Below are 25,818 nucleotides of genomic sequence, written 5' to 3' on the forward strand. Positions count from 1 at the left end.
CTAAGAGCAGGTGAGGCAGCTACTGAAAGTCCCAGGAAAAGTTTTCTCTTTCCTGAAGCTTTTATTTAGTGTCCAACAACCTTAGGAGAGGCTGCCTGGGTCTCCATGTTCTCCAAGAGGGAGAAACAAAGTAGAGAATCCAGTGGCCCACAGCGACAGGCCAGCCAATGCCACAGGGGTTGTACCCTCTTAAACAAAGCACCCTGGAGAGGTTATGTGCACCTGGTGGCAGGGGCACAGGGCCAGAGCTGAGAGGATGAATGAGGGTGTTCCCCCTTTCTACCTGCACACCAGCATCTACCAGCAAATGGGGGCGGGGATGTGGTAGGGTGAGGTAGGTATGGATTCGACCTATGCCTGGTCCTGGCCTCTACATGCTCTAACTTGCCCTACCTCCACCTCTAAGGTGAACATTTGTACTATTAATCCTTGCCTCAATTTCCACACTGGTTAAATAGGCCTAATGTAGAGCCTCCCTGGTACAACTGTTGGGAATTAATGAAGTTAGTGGATGCAAGGTACCCAGGTCATGGTCCAGTACGCAACAGGTGCTCATGTATGCACCATCCTTTCATGAACATGTCACCTGGAATATAGTTCATGTTATTCTAGGATTGTCAGGGATATGTGTGCACCTGTTCCCACTTTGCATTTACCCAGAAACAGACCTCGAGTCAAAGACTTGGGAGCAGGTAGTTTAGGAAGTGACCCCAGGGAAAGAAAGAGAGGGAAGGATAGCAGTCAGTACCAGGTGTGTTGATGAACACCTCACCATGGCAGGCACCAGGGCTCCGGCCCACTGGTGCCTAAAACTTGCACCTTCATTATCCCCCCAGTGGCAAAGAAACCCCATGGTGCTGGGGTGAGAGGTGCTACCATGGCCTGGTGTTGTCCACTGAGGGTGGCAGGGCAAGGGGGATGACTGGCGGCCAGAGAAGGTGCTCAAGCAGAGGTGAGGATGCAGGGAATGAAAATGCAAGGTATGAAGTGAGCAATCCAACAGCTCGAGTCTCACACGCAGTGGTGTGTGTCTGCAGGTGATGTAAATGTCAGCTGTGTACCTCTGCTCCTCTGTGGGAAAACTAAGTGCACATGTCCTCATGAGGACAAACCTGCGCCAACACCAGCACTGGTGCTGGACACTCGGGGCCAGGCCTCTGTGTGTCTGCTTTTGCACAAAGGCATGCGTGTGTTTGAGCTTCATGCACACCTGTGTACCAGGTATGGCAACACACATGCACACAAGCCCAGGCTATGTGCATGTGCATGCACCATAGTCCCTCGCCCAACCCTGGCAAAGCAGATAGTCTGGTCACCTTGACAGCACGGCAGGAACTGGCCACATTGGGACAGCTTGGATTCAAACCACCGAGCCCAAAGAGGCTGAGAAATAAAAAAAAAAAGGGCTGGAGGGATGGGATGGAGTCAGCTCTGCTCACAGCTGCCCCACCTGCACCGGGACCTGCCCCAGGACCTGCCCCATCCTGTCCCAGCTGAAAGCTGCTGGGAGCTGGGATGCAGGTGAGAGGCCCTCTATGAGGCTTGACTGGCCATGTGTCCCCAGTGTAGAAACCCTTCAGAGCACAGGGGAGCCCACCTCAGAGGACAGCAAGTAGGATGAGGTGCCCTCCCATACTTCCCGCACCCCACCACCATGCCTCTGTAGGATCTGGGGAAGGCCTGCTCCCAGATTCACTGAGCCCCAGAGAAGGGCACTCCAGACACCAGGCACTTTGTACACCAGGGGACACTGGGCCACTCAACACAGAGGTCACCTTCTCTGGACAATTAATGCACTACTTGTACAAGCCACCCCATGGCTAGTCCATTAATCGAGTGGTGATTTATTCACAAGCTCCTATCTCCTTCTCATCCCCACGGCCAGCTCATCAGCCTCACTACCTCTGGCTGGCAGGGCCCAACCCACTGACACTCCTTCCCTAATCTCACTAAAAAATGTCGCATGCTATTTATATTTCATCAGAGTGCATGAGGACAAGAGCACTGTGATCGCTGCCCATGGGCAGCCAGAACTGAACCCCACAGGGGTGTCTGGGAAGCAGACTCGGCTTTATAGGCAGATACCTGTGGTTTCTCCCACTCTTTGAGGGCAGCTCTTGCTTGAGAGCCTGTGGCAGGCCCTCTGCTCATTGTGTCCTGAGGAAGTCCTATAGGAATGAGTCTGCTATTATCCTCATTTGCCAGATGAGGAAAGTGAGGTTCCAAGAGGTGAAGTGACTTACCCGAGGCCAACAGTCTATACAAGGCAAAGGTCGGGACAAAAGTTAGGCAAAAGGCACCAGAGCCTGTGCCTTTACTATGCAGCATTTGGCCTCCCTGAATCCCAGAGCAGCCCTCTGAGATATGCCCCATCATGATCCCTGTTTTACAGACAAGGAAACCAAAGCTCAGAGAAGTGAATTAACTTTCCCAGGACTGCACAGCCAAGAATAAATGCTAGACAGATGACCTGGACTAGTAATGTGTTCCAATCCTTGCCCTGGGTGATTCTGTTGACGTGCCCAGGGAGCAGCCCCCAAAAGGATGTGAATGGCTCAGTGCAGTCAGTGAGCACTGCTGCCTGAAACCACAGCCATGTGGGGTCTCCTCACCTGACTTCTTCAGTGCTTCAATGTCCAGACCTACTTCTCAAATGCCAAGTGGAGGCCCAGGTTGGCTGGCTCTGGTAGTTCCAAGGACCCAGCTGTCAGCACAGAGACAAGTATGAAGGGATCAGGAATCACAACGCTGACCTCTCCTCATCAACTCACAGAGAAGGGGCCCCTCACCCAGCTTGACAGGCCCAGTCACGTCCACACTGGGCTGGGAATTCTGGGAACCCCTTGCCCAACCCCAGGGCATCCCATAATCCCTAGCCTCTCCTGAGACTTCTGGGAACAGAGCCAGCTAGAATCTCAAATCCCAAATCTGGAAGTTGAGTGCCAAAAGTCCCTCCAAGGGCAGTACTGGACATGCAAGGACTTGGTGGCCAGCACAGGGTCTGCAAGCAGTAATTGCCCAGCTAGTAGGTGCTGTGACTGGCATTCATGTCATTTGCACAGCCTGAGACAGCACACTTGCTTGAATAAAGATTGCACAGGCTTTGCTGTGGCTGACTCTGAGTTCAAATACTAGTTCTGTGACACCCTGATTGTATATCTCAGGCACCCAGCTGAGCCTCCCTGAGCCTCAATTTCCTAGCCTGGAGGATGTCACTCCTTTCCCACAGGGTTGTGGAGACAAAGCAAGTCCAGGTGCGAACAGCACTTATCTCCATCCTCAACAAGCACTAAGAGCCAACCAGCCCCTCATACTTATTCCAACTCTAAAGCCAGGGCAGTTGACACTTCTGAGTGACCACCGATCTAGTGCCTACCAGCTGGGGACCCAGAGTAACCACTGTGCCAGGCCTGACAGGGACTCAGGAACAGGAGGAATGTAGCCCAGCTTGGGGGTGGGGGGGGTCCCCACCCAGCTACAGTGGCCCAGGGGCCTAGGGACCCAGAGGACAAGCTATGCCTGGGCCATACAGCAGGACAGAGCAGGGCAGGGTAGGCTCTGCCCATGAGCAGCTCTGCCCATTCACCCTGAGTCAGAACACATTTGCTCTCTCCCCAGGTCAGTCCACAACCCCTGCCTGAACACCAACCAGGTTCAAATAGCAGCTCTGCCACTCCTATAGCAAGATCTTAGGCAGGTCACTTCACCACTCAGGGCCTTAGTTTCTCTGCCTATAATATGGGGGTATGAAGATGTGATTCTTGTGAGGAATACTAAGTTCATAAACTGCTTAGAACTGTGCACAGCATAGAGAAACATCATTATCACTATTATTAGCATTCGCATCATTAGCACTTCTGGGCAGCATGCTGTGTATTCACAGTCTGTATGCAGGCCTGCCAGCTCCAGAGGTCCTCATGCATTCCTACGCACCCCTTTTCTATGGCTCCAGCAAGGCCTGAAAGGTGTTCTTAGAAAGAAAATGAACTGACATTTTCTAATGGTTTACCTCTAGCAACACTGAACTCCCAGCCATTCCTACCTCCATTCCTTTGCTCAGGCTGTTCCCCCTACCCCACCCCACACCTGGGGGCCCAGCTCCAGGCTAGCCTCTGGCACATCCTCCAGTCCCCCAGGCTGGATGTGAGAACTCATCCAACCCTCTGTGGCCTCTGGGTTTCTCGCTGTCACAGCTCTGACCACACTAGGCATCCCCTCTGATCCCAGCCTCCATATAAGCTTCTAGTCCTAACTCAATCTGGAGGCCTCCAACACAGGGCCAGGCATGGAGCAAGGTCTCCAAGGCTGTATTCAGAACAAGAACAACCTGTAATGAAATCCTGTGTTTACCGAGCAGGCACTGTACACCAGGCCTTGTCCACAAGGATTCTGCCTGGAGTCTCTCATTTAAGCCTCACATGAATCCTAAGAAATAGGTATTATAATTTGGCAGGCAAGGAAACTGAGACATAGAGAGGTGGCCTAAGAACACTGGACTCTTCACATGGAACAGAGCCAGGACTCCAACTCCCCTCTCTGCTACAGCTCATGGGGCAGGCGGGAGAGGCCAGCACTGGTGACCAGCAGTGTCCTGCAGTGGGGATGATCCCCTTGCCCCTCAGTGGCACCCACTAAACCTAACCTCCGAGGAGCCCTGCTCTGCCACTCAGCAGCCCATATGCAAGTGTTAGAGCAGGACAGAGGAGAAGTAGGGCTGTGGGGCTGGCTTCAGACCTGTGGGACTGTATCATGCATCCAGGCCTCTTTGGCCTCATCTGTAAAGTGGAAGGACTAGGATGAGTAGGCACCTAGTGCAGAGTGCGTGGTCAGCAATTAGTCCTGGAAGAAAGAGACCCTACTGGGCCCACTGGCCTCCCTCCACTCATGTCTCTCTCCCCTGGTGGTACGTCAGCCCATATAGGGGTCTGAGGCCCCCAGAGGGATGTTAAAGGGCCTGGTGCCAGATCAATTGCCTGCAGACATTGGCTCCATGAGCAAGACAGCAAAGCACCTGAAGCGCTGGACAAAGGCATGGAGCTGCACAGGCTCTTGCATACCAGGAAGAGCAGCCTAGTGCAGACTAGTGCAGAGGAGAGCAGAGCTGTCTACCTGGAGAGGGGCCTGGCCCCAAGGCTATGTCACAGCCATGCTGTCATGCTGCATCACAACTGAGGTATTCCATAGCCATGATGCTTCCACAGCTCTGCTGTATTACAATAGAGCTGTTTTGCACTGAATAAAGTTTCCTTTTTCACTGTACCCCAAACTGGGGATTCCTGTTGGTATTGAATTGGTATCAATGACCTCCAGTTAACAACACCTAGGCCAGGGCTCAGTAGAGCACCTGGGCCCCCCAAAATCCCTTAAACCTGAGCCTCAAGTCCTCATCTGTAAATGGAGATAACAGGAGAAAGGCACCTTCCAGGTTTATGTGTGAAAGTAACTGTCCTTTCCTGAGATCCAGGAACCTGCACTCTCCACCCAGCCAAATGTGTGTGTGAAGAGGGAGTGTTGGGGGCAGGAGGACAGGTGAGCTAGAGAACCTGGGAGTTGGGGAGATGCAGGCAGACAACAAAAGACTCAAAAGACAAGTGGACTAAAACTCCGGCCCTAGCTTAGAAGCAACCTGGTCCCCTCCACAGAGTGGTGGGTGGGGCAAGAGTGGCTGAAAGTTACTGAGGATCAGAACATGTGGCACTGGGGGCCCAAGCCATGTCACCCGTACTGCCCTCACTGCCCTCCCCCACCTGTGCCCTCAGGTCACACGCACTCCACTGGTGACAGCACACACAGCCAAGGAACCCCAGTCTCTCCTGCCCATGCCTGCCGTTAGGCCTTCCATCTCTCTCCACAGTCCACATCCCTCTACACTGCCCCCAAGCTACAGCCCTCCCTGTGGGCCACAACCTATCTATGCTGTTTGCCACCCAGACAGCCTGACCCTGTCTACACGGCTGGCCCCAGGCCCCACCCTCTGAACCCACTTGCCTAGGTTCCACCAATTGTGAGAAGGGGAAAATAGAGGGGAGTCCATAAATCCCCACTCTCTCAATAGCACTAGCCTAGCACCCCCAGGCCAAGGGGAACCAGCTGGCTTGGATCCCCTCCAAATCCAACCACTGGGCACAGCCTTGGTGGGGAGGGGGGCTCCCACCAGCATTTCAGTGCTGACAGGCTAATTAGGGGTAGGGGGATCAGCTGGGCCAGTGTCTCTTGCCTTAAACAGCTGTAGCCTTGTGGGGGGTAGGGGATGGTGCACAGAGTGAGAGAACCTGTGGAGGGAAAGCTGTCCCTTGCCTGGCTTTTTACTTACCCCACCGAACCAGGCAGACACATGCTTTCCTGGGGAGCCCCACCCACTGAACTGAGCACTGCTGAGCACACACATGTCTGTGTCCATAACCCTGTAAGAACATGCAGTGTCTACTGTGTGCCAGGCCCACAGGCACCCCTGGACATGTAGCCCCACTGGGAACTCTAGTGGGCAGATTATTCCCATTTTACACCCAGGAAACTAAGGTTCAGAAGAGCTCTGTGGCATGCCTAAACTGCTTCCTGCAGAAGTCACTGCCTCTCAGGAAGTGCTAGAGGAGGGGAAACCCCTTCAGAAAGCCCCCTGCACAGGCCACAAACCTGCCCATCTACAAAAGGCACCTGGGTTCACTGGAAGGACAGCATCAGCATGTAGAGACTGTGTACTCACATTCACTGTGCAGATGGGAAGCCCAGATGGGAACCCCAGATGGTGAATCAGTGGAGCCAGGAAGTAGCCTTGCCAAAAGGAGGAAGCCCGGCTTAGCACTCCTCGCCCATGGAGTTGTCCTGTGAATTTCTGGGTGGTCATCCTTGGTGCCTATGTAGCAGCCTCATCTTCTCTCAAAGAGTGGGACAGAGGTAGGGAGGGGACAGAAGCTCTGGAGAAGGTAGGAGCTCAGCTCTGGCCATGGAGAATCTGAGGCACCTGAAGACACCTCAGGGAAACCCACATGAGCAGGCGGGTGGCTGAGCCTGGAGGTAGGAGAAAGGAATGGACTAGGAATGAAAACTGAGAGCTGGGTAAGGGATGGGCTGAGGTGCACAAGGGAAGGAGGGGACACCCTGGTGAGCAGACCTCAGGGAGGAGGCTGAGTCGCAGGGTTAGAAGACAGGGTAAATGCCAAGCCACTGAGGTGTTCCCAGGGGATCGAGGGCACGCAGGATGAAGACTGAAGGTGACCGTGAACCTCAACAGTTTTGCTTGCATCACAAAGGTAAAGGCCAAGAGGAGCAATTGAAGAAAGCAATGGGGATACCACCTGGGAGGTGTGTAGTTCCTGATAGAAATGAAGCAGGAGCTAGGGGGCTCCAGAGAGGTGCTTTAATATTGGAAGATGCCTTTCAGGGGTAATATGAGGGGGCACCCAAAAAACCCGAATTCATTTATTTAAAAAATTGTGTATTTAGCCCTGGCTAGTGTAGCTCAGTGGATTGAGTGCCAACCTGCAAACCAAAGGGTCACAGGCTTAATTTGCAGTCAGGGCACATGCCTGGGTTATGGGCCAGGTCCCCAGAAGGGGGCATGTGAGAGGTGACCACACATTGATGTTTCCCTCTATCCCTTCCCCTCTCTAAAAACAAATAACTAAAATCTTTTTAAAAATTGTGTATTTATTCTCTCACGTTTAAACTTCAGTCACCTTCAAAGTACTGTCCATTTGATGCAGCACACTTATCAAGCCTTTTTTCCACTGCTCAAAACAGTTTTTGAACTCATCGATTTTGATGCCTTTTAGTGTTTCTGCTGTTTTTTGTTTCACCTCTTCCACATTGGCAAAACATTTCCCTTTGAGGATTTTTTTCATCTGAGGAAACAAAAAAAGGTCACTGGGTGCCAGATCCAGTAAATAGGGAGGGTGGGGCATGAGGATCATGCTGTTTGGGTCAAAAACTGCTGTACATTCAGCAAGGTGTGGGCAGGTGTGCTGATAATGCATCCATTATGAAATGGGCAAACCTGTTCAAAAAGTCTTCAAAAAATATTCACTGAAGCCTAACACAGCTTCTCACAACAATGCCCCTCATGCACTGATACAGACTGGTTCCTAGAACACTTACCTAGTGAGGGAAGCCTGTGCTACAAGAGGCCTGCCAGAAGATAATTCCAGTTTTTGGAATGTTTTCAGGAGCTTAGACAGAGAACTACCACAGGACCAGCAGTTTCACCCTGAGGTATACACCCAAGAGTATTGAAAACAGGTGCTCAAACAAAACCATGTGCACAAATATTCACAGCAGCACCATGATTCACAGCAGCCAAAGGTCCATCAATTGCTTAACGACAAACAAAATGTGGTGTATCCATATAGTGAAGACTCCCCTGGCCATAAAAAGGACTGAAGCACTGATCTACAACACGGATGTCGTAGAAACAATCCGCTGAGAGAAGCCACACTAAAAAGGCATTCTTGGGTGACAATCTCTGGTTGGTCAGGCAGGATCTGTCTCCAGATGCTGGATTCAGGGCCCAACCTAGATCTAACCTGGAGGGCTGAGGAACGCCTGCAGGGCAATCCAAGACATTCTCAATAACAAAATCTCTGGTCTGGTTGCCTGGTTGTCTGTTCTGCAGGAGATGGATTTTGTCCTTTGTGAGGACATTTGCATTTGCCTTGTCTTATATGTAAATGTGCCAGCTAGGCGGAGGTGGCGGGGAGGGCAGTTTAAATTTGATAATCAAATACAGCACTTGGGGTGCACTCATTCTTTGGAACTGGATAAAAAGCGCTGTTTATTTGATTTAAAGGAATTAAGCTCTTGTCCTGGCTGGTGTGACTCAGTGAACTGAATGCCAGCCTACAGACCAAAGGGTCACCAGTTCAATTCCTGGTCAGGACATATGCCTGGGTTGCGAGCCAGGTCCCCAGTTTGGGGTGAGAGGCAGCTGGTTGATGCATCAGTCTCTCTCCCTCTTTCTCCCTCCCTTCCCCTCTCTCTAAAAAATAAATAAACAAAATCTTTAAAAAGAAAGAAATTAAGCTCTTACATAAATTAAGAAATATAACGAATGAGTCAGTGGTAGGAAACTGCTCCAGGCAGGGAGTGTGCATTTGGGAGGCACTGTTTTCTCAGTGCAGCTTCTTGACTTCCTCAGGTTTCAGCCTTTACAGCCCACACATAAGCCTCTCCCCTGCACCCCTCCCCACCCTGCTTCCACCCAGGGAGGGCACTGTCTGGATCCACCGCGCCAGGGCAGAACTCACAGTGGGAAATGGGAATGGTACCCACTCAGTTCCCTGAACATAGTGAGACACCTTCCCGGAGGAGCCCCATGGTTTCCAGGGGAGGTGATCTGGAAACAGCAGGACGGAGCAGCAAAGGTTTGGCTGTGGGACTCCAGGGCCAGTCTGTGGCTCCCGGTATAAAGATATATGCTTGGGTTACATGGGAAGCATTACTAGTTTTATCTATGAGCGTTTGAATAAGACCCCCACTGCTCCTCTTCCTCTGAAGGATAAGGAAAAATGACATGCCCCATCTCTTCAAAGAGTCTCATTGGTATAAGGAGGTGGTCTATTAGTAGGTGTGATTCCAGAAGTTTTACCAAAGATGTGGTACAGAGGCCCGATATCCTGGGAGTATTGAAAATCAAATAAAACTAAGATCACTTGATTGGATTGGTGCAAGAAAAAGAGAGAAAAGTCTGCTAAGGGTTAAAAATGTAGTCTGAGTCAGCTTTACTGGACTGGCGAAGTGAAGCAGGTAGAATCAGCCACATGTATGTGTTCTGAGTAACAGAAGCCAAAAAGTTGGGCTTCCTAGCCACGTAGTATGGGAGGAAGATGGAAATGATATAGGAAAATGAGTTGCTTTTATTCTGGTGGGAAAATCTGTCAAACATTTTACAGTGGTCAGAGTGTCCTATGTCTGCATGTACCTGTGAATGTATGCAGTCAAGGAACCTGGTACCTGCAGTGAAGAGTAGGGTTGAGCAAGGCCCAAAATTCATTAATATTGGAACACCTATTTCTAGCTGCCCTGGTAGATCTTAAAAAAGTAATTTACTGGTTCCCTGTCCATTTATATGAAGAAGTATATATCCAGAAGGATGGTTTTGAGGTCACTAACTCTGGGCAGGAACATCCGTTGTGTCAGAGCCCAGTCCAGTCCAAGACCCCTGAGACCAGTTTCCTGTCTGATCAGCTGCCTGCTCGCTCCTTCTCTCCCCTCCAAAGCTGTGGGGAGGCTGGAGTTGGACAAGTGGAGGTGAGAAAGCTTACTCTCTGTACCCACAGGCAGGACTATTTTGCTTCTAAGCTGCATCCCTCCTTGGAAAGTGGCCCCCACTCAGCCTGGACACAGGCCCCTATGGCTATAGGAGTCTGCTGACTGGCAGTGCTGTGGGCTGACAGGGCACCGGCCCTGCCAGGAAGCCCAGGGTGGGGCAAACCCGTGCTTTGTCCCAGCAGAGGCAGCCATGGGGGCTAGGAACAGAACACCGCTCTGCCAAGTGTGGGCTGGGACAGAGACAGCTACAGGGAGGCCACACCACCCAGAGCAGTCCTTTCAGCAGACTGGGTCTGCCCTGCAGCAGGTGAGCCAGCCAGCCTGGCCTGTCCTCTGCCTCCCACAGGCCCACGTGTCTGGAACCTGGGGCCAGCCTTGGGAGGCCTTCTCAGCCCAATAGCTCCAGGAGTCCAGACACCAGAGGAGGAGAGGAGCCAGGACCTGGGACTGCAGTAGGGGGTGAGTGCTGTGCCAGCGTCTGCAGCTGGACCGAAGTGAGACAGGGCGGCTCCTCGTATGAGCAGCCCCTGCCACATGGCCAGCTGTCCTTACTTTTCTGTCTCATGACAACCTGTGCCTGCACCTCTTTCCTGTCTTCACTCTCAGTCCTGAGCTCCTATTGTTTCCAAACTGGGGACAAGGGGTGATGGAGCTGCAGTCTGTGAGAGGTGGGAACTGTGGGCTGTACATACCTCAGGTGATCTGCTCTTCTCAAGGCTCGTCCCAGTGCCTGCTACACAGTCGGTTTGGGGGACAAAGAGGTTGCCAGTGAGTGGTTCTCTCTCCCTGAATCCTGATTTTCAGAGGGGTGATTGCCTCTGAGCTGCAGCAGTGTAGCCGGCTAACTGGGGGACGGTGTCTAACAGGATGTCTGATCACAGAGGGCCCTGTGCTGTGTGGGCCGGGACAGGGTGGCCTCACGTGTGTGGCCTTATTCTCCTCCCGTCTGTGTGTGATTGTGTGTACACGCACAGAGCTTTTGTTCCCTGGGAGAGTCTGCTGCCCTCACAGGGGGCTCCTCTGTGGTGCACTGTCCCAGGGGAGCGGATGCAGAAGGCTGTGTCCAGCCTCCCTCCCCAGGCCCAGATGCCTTACCAGGTGCATTTCTTCACTCGGCCACCTGGCAACAAGCGTCAGTATGGCTGAGAAACCATGGGATGCCGACTGCATGTTGTGTAGACCTGTCCCATCTGGTATCTCTTCCCCCTCTGGGGTTACTGGGCTTCATCCACTGGGCTCACCCTCTCCACAGGGTCACTTCCTGCCCAGATCCTACCTGTCCTAGCAGCTCAGTAGGTGACCCCTGAATAAAAACCATGGCTCGGTGTCCTGAATTTTATGGGAAGAGATTCAAATATGATAGCACCTCCCCTTCGCTCCCTTGCTGGCTCCTTTGTCCTCAGGGAGGCTGTCACCCTGGTCCATCTTGCTCATTGAAGCCCCACCAGAGTGTGAGTTCGTGGGTGGCAGGGCCCCCGTCTCCTTGGCTCTTCCTGCTGCTGCCTCACCCTTTATGATGCATGTCTCCTGTTAGAGTAGGGCTCTCTTCAAGCCCTTCTGTCCTCAGGACCCCCAGAACCTAGGGGGCCCCAAGGCTTCCATAAGTCAGGCAGCCAAAGGCTTTCGCTGCTCCATGTCCAAACACACTCCATCCATGCTCAGCAGGAACCAGTTACAGAGGGATGGCCCCCGTTCCTATTCCCTTAAGAATGTGGAGTGAATAATCTCAGGGAAGAATTGTTAGACAGGGCAAGGACCTCAAGGTCTGGGCCATTCTTACTAAATGCTATTCTTGCCTGCTGTTAAAATGTATTTTATAGACCAGCTGTAATAGGATGTGCTTGACAGAAACCCAACCCAAAAGGTAAGTGTAGGAAACTAAGATAAATGTGTAATTGACCAAATAGTGTATAGAAGCACTTTACGGACACAGAGCTTTGGATATAAATCCCCTGTCTCCTTTACTTGGGGCAACTAAATAAAACTACCTTGCAACAACCACCTCTTGTTTTTTTTTTTGTTTTTTTTTTAAATAAATGGGTTTTTTTTAAATCCTTTTTTAAAGATTTTATTTATTTATTTATTTTTAGAGAGGGAAGGGAGGAAGAGGGGAGAGAGAGAGAGAGAGAGAGAGATTCAATGTGCGGTTGCTGGGGGTTCTGGCCTGCAACCCATGAATGTACCCTGGCTGGGAATCGAACCTGGGACACTTTAGTTCCCAGCCCGCACTCAATCCACTGAGCTACGTCAGCCAGGGCACCTCTTGTTTTTGAATAGAGCACCTAAGTGGTGAGTCCCTTGAGTTTCGTAACAATTTCCCACATACCCTCCATGCCACACATGCACAGCACCCCCATTATCAACATCACTCACCAGAGAGTTTCATTTGTTACAGTCTATGAACCCACACTGACACATTATAAGTGTCCAAAGTTCATAGTTTACCTAGGGTTCACTCCTGGTGGTGTATTTTCTATGGGTTTGGACAATGTAGAATGACTTGTAACTGCCATGATAGTGTCGTACAGAGCAGCTTCACAGCTCTAAAAAATCCTCTGTGCTCTGCCTATTCATCTCCCCTTCTCCACCCTGGGCAATCACTGATCTTTGCTGTCTCCATAGTTTTTCCTTTTCCAGAGTGGCATGTGGTTGGAATCAGACAGTGTGCAGCCATTTCACCTTATTTCTTTCACTTGGTGACATGCATTGAAGGTTCTGTCATGTCTTTTCATGGCTTGATAGTTCATGTGTTTTTACTGCTGAATAATATTCCATTGTCTGGATGTGACACAGTCCCCTTATCCATTCACTTACTGAGGGACATCTTGGTCGCCTCCAAGTTTTGGGAACTATGAATAAAACTGCTATGCATACCCATGTGCAGGTTTTTGTGTAAACATAAGTTTTCAATTTCCTTGGGTAAATACTAAGGAGTTAGATTACTAGATGGTAAAGTGTCCTCCAAAGTGGCTATACCAATTTGCATTCCCACCAACAATTTAAGTTCCTGTTGTTTCACATTCTTACCTACATTTGGTGATGTCAGAGTCCTGGATTTTGGCCATTCAGATACTGGTATCTCATTTTGATTTGCATGTATTTCCCTGACAATATTTGATGTGAAACATCTTTTCAGATGTTTACTTGCCATCCATGTATCTCCTTTATTGAGATATCTGTTCAGAGCTCTGTCCCATTTTTTATAATCAGGTTGTTTGTTTCCTATTTTTAAGCTTTAAGGTTCCTTGTATTTTGGATAACAGCCCTTTATCAGATGTGTCTTTTTCTCAAATATTATCCCCGTGGCTTCTCAATCACTTGGCAATACTTTTTGCACAGCAGAAATTTTAATTTTAAAGTCTAGCTTATCAGTTATTTATTTCATGGACTGCACCTTTGGTATTCTATCTTAAAAGTAATCACCATACCCAAGGTCATCTAGATTTTCTCCATCATACTCTAGGAGTTTTACAATTTTGAATATTACATTTAAGTCTGCAATCCATTTGAGGTAATTCTTCTGAAGGGTAAGAACTGTATCTAGATCCATTTTTTTGCATGTGGATATACAGTTGTTTCAGCACCCTTTGTTGGAAAGACTGTCTTTGCTTCATTGTATTGCCTTTGATTCTTTGTCAAAGATCCATTGAATGCATGTGGTTCTGTTTCTGGGCCCTCTATTCTGTCCACTGATCTATTTGTTTATTCTTTCACCAAAGTCACACCATCCTGGTTCCTGTAGCTTTACAGTAAGTCTTAAAGTTGTGTACTATCAGTGTTCCAACTTTGTTCATCCCCTTCAATACTGTGGCTGTCCTAGGTCTTTTGCCTCTCCATTTTCTTTAAAATTCATTTAGAATCTGTCAATATCTATGATATAACTCACTGGGATTTTGGTTGGGATTGAATTGAATCTATAAATCAAGTTGGGAAGAACTGACATCTTGACAATGTTATCTTCCTATCCATGAACATGAAATACCTTTCCATCTAGTTGGTCCTTCTTTGATTTCCTTCATCAGATTTTTATAGCAGTCCTCATGTAGATCTTGTACATATTTTGCTAGACTCATGCCTAAGTATTTCATTTTGGAGGAGCTAATGTAAATGATATTTTTCATCTCAAATTCCATTTGTGCTTTGCTGATATATAGGAAAGCAATCAATCAACTTTTTAATATTAACCTTGTATCCTGCAACCCTCCTAATAATTGCTTATTTGTTTCAGGAGGGTTTTTTTTTTCCTTTTTGTCAATTCTTTCAGATTTTTTACAGAGACAATCATGTCACCTGTAAACAAAGACAAATAACCACTGGCTGGACACTCATTCTGGGAAGCATCAGTGACACAGCCTCCTGTGGGACCAGAAGCTGGAGCCTACTTCCTTGGAAAATTTCTGTGCTCTGCCACACACCACCCCACCTCATCCCTACCCCACACCCCTGCTCTCTTCAAAGACTTCTACTCAGGCCACACAGTTCACTTACTTTGGATCCAGAGTTAAGTGAATAAGTGCATGAATAAATAAGTGAGCAACAGCTCCATTCTCTCCCAAAGCAGCAAACCTGCCTTCATCACACTTTCGGGCATCTCACAATATTTATGGACATGCTCATGGACAGCCTGATGCACCTACCTTAACATTTACAGAAGCACCACACTCAGCCAAGGGAGGGTGGGGGCTCTCAGTACATGGGGCTGATGTGAGCCCCATCTCTGTCTAAGAAGTGGATAAAGGGGGCAGGATCCCCACCCTGAGAGTTTTAGCAAGACCTTGACCGAAACCTTTCCCCTGAATGAGCCTCCCAGCACACAGTAGGCACTCAAGCAAAGACCTGCCTTTCTATCCTAGTCCTGTGGAAATAAGAATAAGGAATATTAGACCAGACCCATGTTCCAGCACAGGGGATGAAGGGCTGCAGGTTACTCAGTGTGGGTATCATCTCTGCCAGTCCCTCCTTCCCCATCAGGGACCTCAGTGTCTCCCCGTAGAAAATTACAGTACTCAGAGAGAGACCCCTGTCATCTAGAATTCTGAAGTAGTTCTCATACCTGGCACATACAATCATGGTTTAAACTGTGATTAAAGCCCCCACAGTTTAAAGCCACACTTCTCAAAGTAGGGAGATGAGGTTCAGAGAGGTGAAGCTGCCTGCCACTAGTCACACAGCAGGTAGAGAGGGGCATGCCCATTAAAATCCAGACTACCTTGGCTCATGGCCAGCTCTGCAACTTCAAGTCTGAGATGTTTCACAAACAAGACGTCTCCAGGTCCTCAGCACAGGGCATCCCTTCCTCCCCTCCGAGGAAAGCCCAGCAGAGCCCATGGCATTCTTAAAGGACTTTGTGCTATTGGAGAAAAACTGAGGCCCATTCGCAAGGCTTCTGGTCTGAGTTCAAATGCGGTTTGGCCACCCACCTCCTTCAGTGGCCTCCTCTCTCAAGCCCTGCTCCCCACCCAGCCAGGATGTTTCCAGAATTAAATGAGATGTTCGAGAAAACACTGAGCACAGCACCTGGCACCAGAAGGCACCGGGCAAGCAGTCATTATTCATTATTATTTCTGAGTACCAATTCTCAGCACAACATCATGCCACTTCCTGAGAAATGAAGGCACTTGGTGACACCACAGGCTGCCGAATTAATCACCAGGGCATGCATTTTGCTAAACCCCCAAAATATCCTGACAGCATCCAGGAGCCAAGGGAGGGGACCAAGGATACCCAGGCTCCCCAGGCCACATGGGATCAGGCCAGGGCATGACAGCAATTCATCAGTACATCAGCCATCTCCAGAGGGACACTGTCTGGCAGCCCAGGAAGGGGGCTGGGCGGGGCTGGCTGGCAGAGGTGAAACTCTGCCCTACCCCTCCAGCAACAGTGAGCTTTCAGAGAAACCCAGATGCCTGAGGAGCCTCTCTTGAGCTCCAGGCTTGCACTAGGCTCCTGTGTGGCCTCTCTGAGCCTTGGTTTTGGCATCTATAAAATGGGACAGTTACTTCCTGTCCCTGGGGTCACCATGAAGATCCACTAGGATGCGAAAGGGCCACACATTGGGCAGAAGCATCCCACCCAACTCCCAGACCTCAACCTGGGGGAGGGTGGCTGGGGAAATAACCTTCTCACAGGAGTTGGCAGCTGCCAGACAAGGGACTACAGGAAGGTGTTTTCAGATGAAAGGATGCTCCACCTGGCCCTGAAACAAGAAAAATGTAGGGAAAGTAACTGACATGGAGGCCCCGCTCTTCATGGCCAGGACTGACAGGGTCTAGGTGACAGGAAGTGCTGGTGTCCATGGGGGTAGAGGGTCCAGGATGGGGGAAACCAGGCATGCTTCACTCAGTCAAGGGGCGGGAGAACTGGAATGACACCATGGAGGTCACAGTAGTGACTGCTCTCAAAAGTCACAAGAGGCACAGGCCATCCAACCCAGTAGGGCCATTTCCAGAACTTTCTGCTCAGATAGTCCAGGCATGAGGACATAAGTTGCTGGATCTTTGTAGCAGAGTTATGTGCAGTAACAGCTAAGGGCTGGACAGAGACCTAGAAGTGCATCCAAATAAGTCAAGTGAACTAAATGGAAATTCAGCCTCATGCAGGAAATACCAGTTAAATTTTAAAACCACTTTGCCAATCAATGCACTAACAAAAGGTGCCATCTACTACACCCTCCCTGTCCTAGAGCTTCACCATGTTACCTCTGATTGCTCCCATCAGCCTCATGAGGGTAAGGACCATTGATACCTCCATTTTGCAGAAGAGCAAACTGAGACGCAGAACAGTTACATAATTTGCCCAAGTACACACAGCTGGTAAATAGCAGATATCAAGCACATAACCCCAACACTATACGTCTCCAAGATACATTGTTAAAATACAAGATTCTTTTAAAACAAGACAAAGTCAGGATACAGGACACTGTATTTAGGTTGATCATGTGTAATGGGTTGAATATGGGCTCTCGAAAAAGATATGGTCACCCAGTACCTATGAGCAGGACTTTATTTAGGTAAAGGGTCTATGTAGATATAAGTAAGTTAAAGATCTGGAAATGAGATTATCCTGGATAAGGATAGGCCTTAAATCCAATGACGAGTGTCCTTATAAAACAAAAGAAGACACAGGGAGAAGAAGGCTCGGTGAAGACAGAGGCAGCAATTAAAAATTAAGCCAAAGGACATGGAGGATTGCCAAGAGCCACAGGGGCCAGGAGAAAGACACGTGACCCTTCTCCCTCAGAGTCTTCCAAAGGTGGGACCCCTGCTGACAGCTTCACTTCGGACTTCTGGCCTCCAGAACTGAGAGATAAAACTGCATTGTTTTAAGCCACCCTGCTTGTGGTGATTTGTTACAGCAGCTACAGAAAACTAATACAGGGTCCGATTTTGCTCCCCACTGTCCTCGCCCCTGTTTTCTTTTCTGGACCTCAGTGACTGTCCCCCTGGAATGCTGCCCTAGTGCTCCTTCCACACCCCAGACACAATGTTAAAGGTATAGATTCATTCAACCAATTTGCCCTGGGGTTCCCATTTCACAGATTAGGAGACAGACCACAGGCTCATCAGGTCAGTTTCCCAGGGAGCTACTCCCCAGCCACTCATTCCCTGTCTACCTGCCCTTGATCTGGGACAGAGTGAGTGGAGAGCCCCTTGGGACCACCCAGCTGGGGCTGAGGCCACCAAGAGAGTAGTTGAGTCAGGATGGGGCCCAGACTCTGGCCCTAGAGCTTCAGGGCCAGGGTATCTTCTGTAGGACCAGGGCCAGGCCCTATGGGTACCTCTGAGGCCAGCAAAGGAAAGGAAGAGGGCAACCAGGGTCTATTCCATTATGCAGCCCCCAAGGAGAGCTGGCCTGCCCCAAAGACTTCTAAGCCACCCCTTCCAATGGTCTGAAGGTTCCCAGGGCCTGGGGAAGGGATATTTGGCTGCCCTATCCTGGCAGGTGCTGCCAACAGCTTGAGGCCCAGCAGGCCACAGTGATAGACAGCTGAGCCTCCAGCCCACGAGGCAGAGGGAGGGAGACCAGGGAGAGAGGAAGCATGAGGCCTTCCCCTGCCTTGCCTGAAGAGCCAACGCTGAGAGGGGATGAGAACACAGGTGCCTAGATTTCACAAATGGGGAAACTGAGGCTCAGGAAAGAAGAGCACCAGAGGTGATTGACACCTCTCATGGACTCAGTCTCTCAGGCTCTTTCCAACAGGGGCCCTTGGTACAGCAAGGTGGGGACTGTCCTTCAGATTGAGTTCAAAACACCTTACAGGAATGACAGAGTAGTGGGCACCTAAGAGGGTGAAGCTCGGAGGTGAATCAGGGTTGACCAGTTCCCCCAAACAGAGGTCTTCTCCCCATATGAGAATGGTAAAAGAGCACATAATGGAGGCAAGCACCTTCACTGCTGTGTTCAAGCAGAGTGGTGGCCTTTTACTTGCCTATAGGGCACCAAGTAGGAACTGGGTTGGCCCAGAGGTCCCGGAGGCCCAGAGAGGGTGGGACCTGCCCCAGGGTCAGGGTTCTTGACTGCAAGGGGGTGATTTCCCTACAAGGGGCTGGGCCGGGGACTGTGCTACTGGGGAAATGGAAAAGTGTGGATTCCCAGGCTCTATCCCAGACCTTCCAAACCTGAATTTCTGGGGATGGAGCCAAGAGGTCAGGATTTTCCAAATGCTTCCAGAGTGTCTGAGGAAGGTGGCAATGATTTAGCACCTCTCCTGGGGCTAAGATGAGCCAATTCTGCAATTCCCAGTCTCTGGTTCAAACAGGCTACAACTTCACGCATCAAAGAATCCATGACCCATGCATTTTGATGGTTCTGTGCATTCAAAGACTCCCCAGCTAACAGTCTATGATCTGGAGGCTCTTGATGCAGCCCTCAACCCAATGAAAAGAGAGGATGAAGTCCCTGGGTCCAGGGTGCTGGGCTCCAGCAAGAGCAGCAAGTATGGAATGATCGTATGGGGAAATAAGAAAGGAAGGAAGAGAGGAAAATGAGCTGTAGATGTTGGCATGTTTATATAACTACATTCACATGTTTGCATAAGCACCCAGACAGTCTAGAAGGTTCTCTAATGATGAGCACCTCAAGAATATAAAGCTTTGGGTGGGGCTGGAGACAGTTTGAAAAAGGAGAAATTCACTTTCTACCCTTATACCTGTTTACTATTTCACTGTGAGCATGTAACACTTGTAATTAAAAATTTTAATAATGAACAAAAGAATATGACAAAGTCTGTGTACTTCTTTATGTATCTGTTTACTTGTTTCTTTTTACCTCTCCACCTTTCCAGACATCAGCCCCAGCCCTAGCATGGGGCACAGCACACTTGGTACAGAGATACTTCTTGAAAGCAAATGACAAATGAGGCCTTTCTGAGAAGGGAAGGGGGGGCCAGCAAGATAACAGTGGCTGAGGGCTGATCTCTGAGATGGTGTTTAAGCGGGGGTTCCCGGTCCTGTGCACACTCTACTTCCACAAGGCCCACTTTTAGGCTCCCCACCTGCTACAAGATCCCAGCACCCTCAGGAACCCCAGGAGTTCACCTGTCTATGCCCTCCCTCTGTGATACAGGCCCACACACTTTGTGCTGTGCCAGGTTCTGGCCCTATGAAGAGACAGGACAGCCTTCCTCAGCCCTTCCCAGTCCTCCTTGGGTCCCCACAGGCCTTGATGGAAGTCTGGTCTGGACTTGGCCTGAAACCAAGAGCCCAGAGGCACAGAATCAGGGGCCAGGAGCCCCTGGGTAGGTAGCATGGCTGCTACCACCCAGAACACCAGCTGCCAGTGGTGATTAATTTGTGCTTTAAGTGCTGGAGAATTGCAGGGCTGCAGTCACCAGCTCAAGAGACTCAGGCTGCAGCTGGAAGGAGAGGGAGGTGGGTAGGGGATGGGGGATACACAACCTCTCCCTGACCTCTCTTGTCCTTGGCCTTTTAGCCTCTCCATTACACACACATACAGCGCACATGCCAGCGTGCACACACATGGACACACACATGCACACCCACACACACGCACAGCCACACACACAGCTCAGCACTTCCCCATGTCTACATGCTCCCTCCTCCCCGCCCCAGCTCCCTAAGCAAGTCTCCAAATAGCTGCCAGAAGGCTTCGTGGGGCAGAGGGTCTCATCTACTGTTCCACCCCTTGCTTCTAAAGAGTTGTACCACCTCTGGCTGTGGTTGTCCCCATCTGGGCCTTAGGCTGCCCATTCCCACAATGGGGATGTTATATCTCACTCCACCCCAAGACACCCCCTCACAGGGTAACAACAGGTCAGAAGCTGGTGACAGCCACAGGCAAGCTGGTCACAACTCTGGTCCTCGTGAGGTCCCAGTCCTTTGTCTGCCCCAGAGGTGAGCCTCAAGAAGACAGTGCCCTGCCCAAGTCAGATCCACCAGACAGGCCACAGCCAGCATCTGGTGGAGCCCAGCAGCTCTGGCAGGGTCTCAGCCCCTTGGAACCTGTCTGCTCAAGTATGCCTCGCCTTGCCCCAGGCAGTGGGAGACCGAGACAGAACCTAGCAGGAAGCATGTGAGTCTTTGTAAAGTGGAAGCTGCTCAAGTTGAAAATAGCAAATCTCAAAAAATAAAAAACAAGAATTTTAAACCTGGATGTCGTGTTCAAAAAAGAGACTGTGCAGGGGAAGTAAAACATACTGACACAAAATACAAATGGCCAATAGACACCTGAAAAAGCTTAAATGAGCAAGAAATGGAGACACCAAGCCATGGGCCAGGCCAGCCCTGCAGCTGGCCCACACTCACTTTCCTGAAGGAAGGGTTAGCCATTCATGGATGGGAAGCAGGGGCCAATGACAGCTGAGCAGTGGATCTCCCAGTGCCTCAGTTTGCTCAGATCTGCAATAAGAACAGCTTCTATCTCTCACAGGGGTGCAGTGGGGACATCCTAAGCTGGAAACAAGCCAAGTACCAGGGACATAGTAGGCTCAGAGCTCGAAACCGGTAAGATCACAGATATAGCTCAATGCAGAGTAGGGGCCTGAAACAAATGCCAGCTCATGCTCTCTGACACTGACAGATGGCAGGCCAAAGGCTCAGAGCTCTGCCCCCAACAAGCTTCATCATTCTGGGACAGTGATGTCACCTCTCTGATGCTCAGTTTTCTCATCTGCAGAATGGGACAATAATTCTGGTTCCCACAGCTACTGAGCACTCACTCCACGTCAGGCACCACGCATGAACAAGCCAACCCCTCATTCCCTAAACATTTACTGAGCCCCTACAAACAGTTGGCACTGCTGTAGCACTGGGCATCAGCTAGGAGTGAACTGGACCCAAAACCCTGCACTCAAGAAGCCTACATTTTAGGGGACAGGCAATAAACAAGATAAGCAAATAAAACATCGTGTGGTAGATGGCATTAAGTTCTACATAGGAAAAATGCAGGAGCGGGAGGTAGCAGAGAGTAAAGGGTGGATAAATAGTGTTGGAAAGGGACTCGACTCAGAGTGGTGAACACACAATACAATATACAGATGATGTACTGAGGAATTATATACCTGAAACTTATATAATTTTATTAACCAATGTCATCCCAATAAATTCAATTAAAAATGTTTTAAGAGAAAAATGCAGGAGAAGGAGTATAGGGAAAGGGAGGCCATGATGTTATTCAGGAAAGCCAGGAGCAGCCTCATGGAGGACATGGCATCCAGGCAAGATCTGAAAGTGGTAAAGCAGAGGGATATGTGGAGATTTTGGGAAGAGTGTTCCAGGCAAAGGGAGCAGCAAGTGCAAAGGCTCTGGGGCAGCAGCAGGCCTGGTGTTTTGGGGGCACAGCAAGGAGGAAGGCAAGTTGCCTGAGTGAAAGAAAAGAGTAGTGGAAATGAAGCCAGTAATGATGACCAGACTGTGCCAGGCCTTGGGGACCATGGTGAGGAGTGTGGCTTCTGTTCTGCAGGAGAGGAGAACCATGAGAGCATCCTGAGCCCAAGGATCTGCTGAGACTAAAGCACCCAGAGTGTATCAAATGCACATTTAGAGCTCAAGCAGCTGCAGCTTGGGGTGGTCCTGACAAAAGCCTATACTCTGAAGGCTTTAATTTTTGCTCCCTGGCCTTCTCCAAGCCTGCATCCTTGAGCTCAGGCCAGTCCAGCCATTGGGCAGAGGTGGTCCCCCACAGGAGCCAGGAGGCCAATCCCACTGACTTTGCAGCACTGATGACAGGCAGCATAGACCTGCTCCCTGGGGCTACTGAGAAAGGGGTTTCCACTCCTACTTGGCCATGTAACCAATATGTGTCCCATGTACCAGGACAGAAGGCCAATTAGGAAATCAGACCTGGAGTCTTTGAGGTCCCCGCTGCCTCTGAGGCTTCCATTTCAGCAACCACGCAGAAAGACCTGAGGTCTGGAACATCTGTCTGTGTTATAGGGAGGGAGCAGGAGCAGGAGGCCTGCATCTCAGGCCCTCTTTTGCTACAACAGATCACCTACCCTCTCTCGGCCTCAAGTGCCCAAGGGCAGGCTGCACTGGAATGACGAATTCCCAAGGCTCTGGCATCACAAACGCTGACATCCCCTCCTTCACAGAGCTCCCTTTCCATATGCCTGCTTCTGCTGAGACCTCTTGCTCAGAGGCACACGCGGAGGCTCACATTCCTACTCTCTCATCCTTGGTGCCTTCAGCAGCCTCCTCAGCTGGGGCTTCAGTCCCACCTTGCAGACGACAAATTGAGACCCAAGAGGAGAAGTAACTCAGCCACAGTCACACCACAGGTCTTGCAAGCCCTCGCTGACTGCCCTGAAGTCTTCTTCTAAACACTGAGATCCTCAAGGGCAGGGCCAGGCCCCCACTTATTTAACACTGGTTCATTAAGCACCTTCTGTATGTTAGACACTGCACTGGGACCAGGGTCTCCACCCCCTGAGCCACCCACCAGCCACAACCCATGCCACACAACAGGGCCCACTGAAGTCTTTGTGGCCAGAGAAAGCAACCCAGGCACTGACCCACCAACACTTGTGAGCACCAACTGCAGGCCAGGCCTTCACTAGGTCCCAGGGATATGCAACCTGGGAGCTGAGAAGGCAAGCAGACCCCCAGGCCTATGTGGGACCAGCCCCACGGGAAGGGGTGGGAAGAGGAGATGTCATGCCATCGTGGCAGCCCCATGGGCAGCCTGGCACACAGATGTACCTGGCAGGGTGTCTATGGAATGAGAAAATACACAGCTCTGTCCCTGGGAGAGTGCCTGGACCCTGGGACTGAGGGGCATGGGTTCCAGTCCCTCCCAGTGCCTCAAACCTCCTGTCTATATAATGAAGCTGATGCCACATTCCATACTAGCAGACCATTAGGAAATTAAATCAGCTGACAGAGAGCTGATCGCTCAGCCAGTGACCAGCCAAGGTACCAGTCCTGACTGTACCCCCAGACCCCCTAGAAAACCTGCTACCTTGGCCCACCTACCCTACCCCACCCCAAGACTCCTCTGAAATCTTTAGGCTCCCTGCCTGGCCCATCACCCAGTATCTAGCCAGCCTTCTTTCATCCTCAGTCTTAGCTGTCTCTCCATAATGCTGCCAATTCCCCAGTGCAGCAGTCCCATGGGACTGAGCCCACATCCACTACAGCCTCCCAGGGGCTGACCCAGCCCCACTCCTCCTGCTGCCCACAAACTGCCTCCCTCCCAGACCTTCCTCCATGCAAGCCCATGGCAGGGCTCCAGGAGTGGCCCCAGTGGAGAGGCAGGTGTACCCATGTGTCACAGCAAAGCCCTGTCAGGGACACAGCAGTGGACATCAGCTGCACCTCTCAGAGGCTTGGCCCAGCCCAGCAGCACTGGGCCTGGGAGCAGCAGGACTGAGGGCAGACATCAGGTGGCCTGAGAGGAGGCACCACAACCTTCAGTTTGGGACTGAGCAAGGGCCACAGAGGTTGCCAGGAGTGATGACGCAGTCACTTTCACCTGAGACGTACACCAAGGCTTCCGGGTGCCACAATTAGTACTGCCAACTATGGCCCAGGACACTGGAAGCCTAGCCAGGCCAGAGGAAACTGCCCACAGGCAGACCGGGTCCCAGTGCTGCAGGGTGCTGCTGTCCCTGTTACTGTCATAACTATTGTCGTTGCTGTCATTATTTCATTGACACAGAAGCAGTTGAAGTGCCTTGTCCTGCTTTGGGCAGATTTGAAGGATGGGGCACAATGACCCTGGGACAGGAGGCCTGTCAGCAGAGAGCTAAGTGGAAGCTTCTGCTCAAACCCCTGGCTTGCTATGTGGCTTTCAGCAAGGCCCTGCTCCTCTCTGGGCACCTGTTCCTCCCAGCACAGCACAGCTCCCTGAATATCCCTCCACCAGACACTCATCTGAAAGGGTGCCCTCCTGAGCAGCCTGGAAGCCCTATGGGAATCCAACATGGCAGTTGGGCATGGGTTGGGGTCCAGGGACAGGCTGACAAACTCAGGTTCTGTCCCCTTCCCAAGACAAGGGTCATTCCCTTCAAGCTGGGGAAGGGGCTCTGCTGTGCCCTCACCTGGAGAGGAGGAAAAGGAGGTGGTTGGGGACTTAGGGCCTGTCTCTGCCAGGTCTGGGTTAACACCCAGCATGAAGGGTATCCACTGTGTATACTCAACAGTGCACCAGTGGAAAAGTTTCCATTACCCAGCAAAATGGAAACCCCTTTCTTGTCCCTAGGTGTGCTTAAGTGAGCCCTTACCCTTCTGCACCCTGCTCTCTCCCAGGGGTCTTGACCCTACCTGATGGGAGCCTTTCCAAAGTACCTCTCTTGGAGCTGCCAACCTCTGATCCCCTGGTTGAAAGGAAGGGATCACCAGAAAGCTGTGGGAAGACTATGCAGAGGAGTCTCTTAGGACCCAGGAAGGGGGTTGAGGGCAGGGTTTATTCTATCATAAGCCTCCCACGACAGTACCCATGGTTGAGATCTCCTACCTGACCCTCTGTGGCCACATGGCAGCAGTCTAGAGTCTGGAGCAACATAGCACAAGGGGAAGCTGGAGTTGGGGCAGGGCAGTAGTGGGGTGGGGGGTAGGCCAGAAGGCTAGTGCCTCCTAGGCTCACACCTTCAAGGAGGAGGCTATTGATTTCAGCTACCAAAGGGTGCCTCTGTGCTTCAGAGAGACAGAACCTATAAACCAGGGTTTCAGGATGTGGATTTGGATGGAAGGGGTTCCCCAGCACTTTATTCCAGGGCTCCAGCCTGAGCACAGGGAATAAATAAGAAAGTAGAAATAGTCACAGACAGCACTCCAGGATGGTCATGTCCCCTAGAAAATGGGGAGCAGGTAGCCCCAGGTCCCAGCAAGTCCAGGCTGTGGAGAGGCAGAAGAACCTCTTAGAACTGAAGCCCACCTCCAAAGAAACACTTTCCTGTGACCTCCCATTCTGAGCACAGGTTTTAAAGTATTCCCATGAAGTGTGCACATTCCATCTGAACAAGCACCAGACACCCCTTTGGGCCTCAGCTCCGTTCTGAAGTCTCCCCAGGAGCTCCCCACCCAGTTGCCTTCCAGGTGCACCACCCTCCCCCCCCCCCCCCCCCCCCCCCCCCCCCTGCCCCCCCCCCCCAGACAT

General features: G+C 50.9%; 1 protein-coding gene and 1 long non-coding RNA gene across 2 annotated transcripts in view; one reads left to right on the plus strand and one right to left on the minus strand.

Annotated features, from left to right (window-relative positions):
- Nucleotides 1-25,818, minus strand: part of KCNJ12 (potassium inwardly rectifying channel subfamily J member 12) — a 52,854-nt gene that overhangs the window by 25,478 nt on the left and 1,558 nt on the right. The window lies entirely within an intron of this gene.
- Nucleotides 685-25,750, plus strand: LOC118502059. Its single transcript, XR_004904734.1, has 4 exons — nucleotides 685-695; nucleotides 9,198-9,207; nucleotides 10,355-10,356; nucleotides 22,656-25,750. It is a non-coding gene; the product is annotated as an uncharacterized LOC118502059 (long non-coding RNA).

Source organism: Phyllostomus discolor, chromosome 8 (genome assembly GCF_004126475.2).
Source record: "Phyllostomus discolor isolate MPI-MPIP mPhyDis1 chromosome 8, mPhyDis1.pri.v3, whole genome shotgun sequence".
Taxonomy (NCBI): domain Eukaryota; kingdom Metazoa; phylum Chordata; class Mammalia; order Chiroptera; family Phyllostomidae; genus Phyllostomus; species Phyllostomus discolor.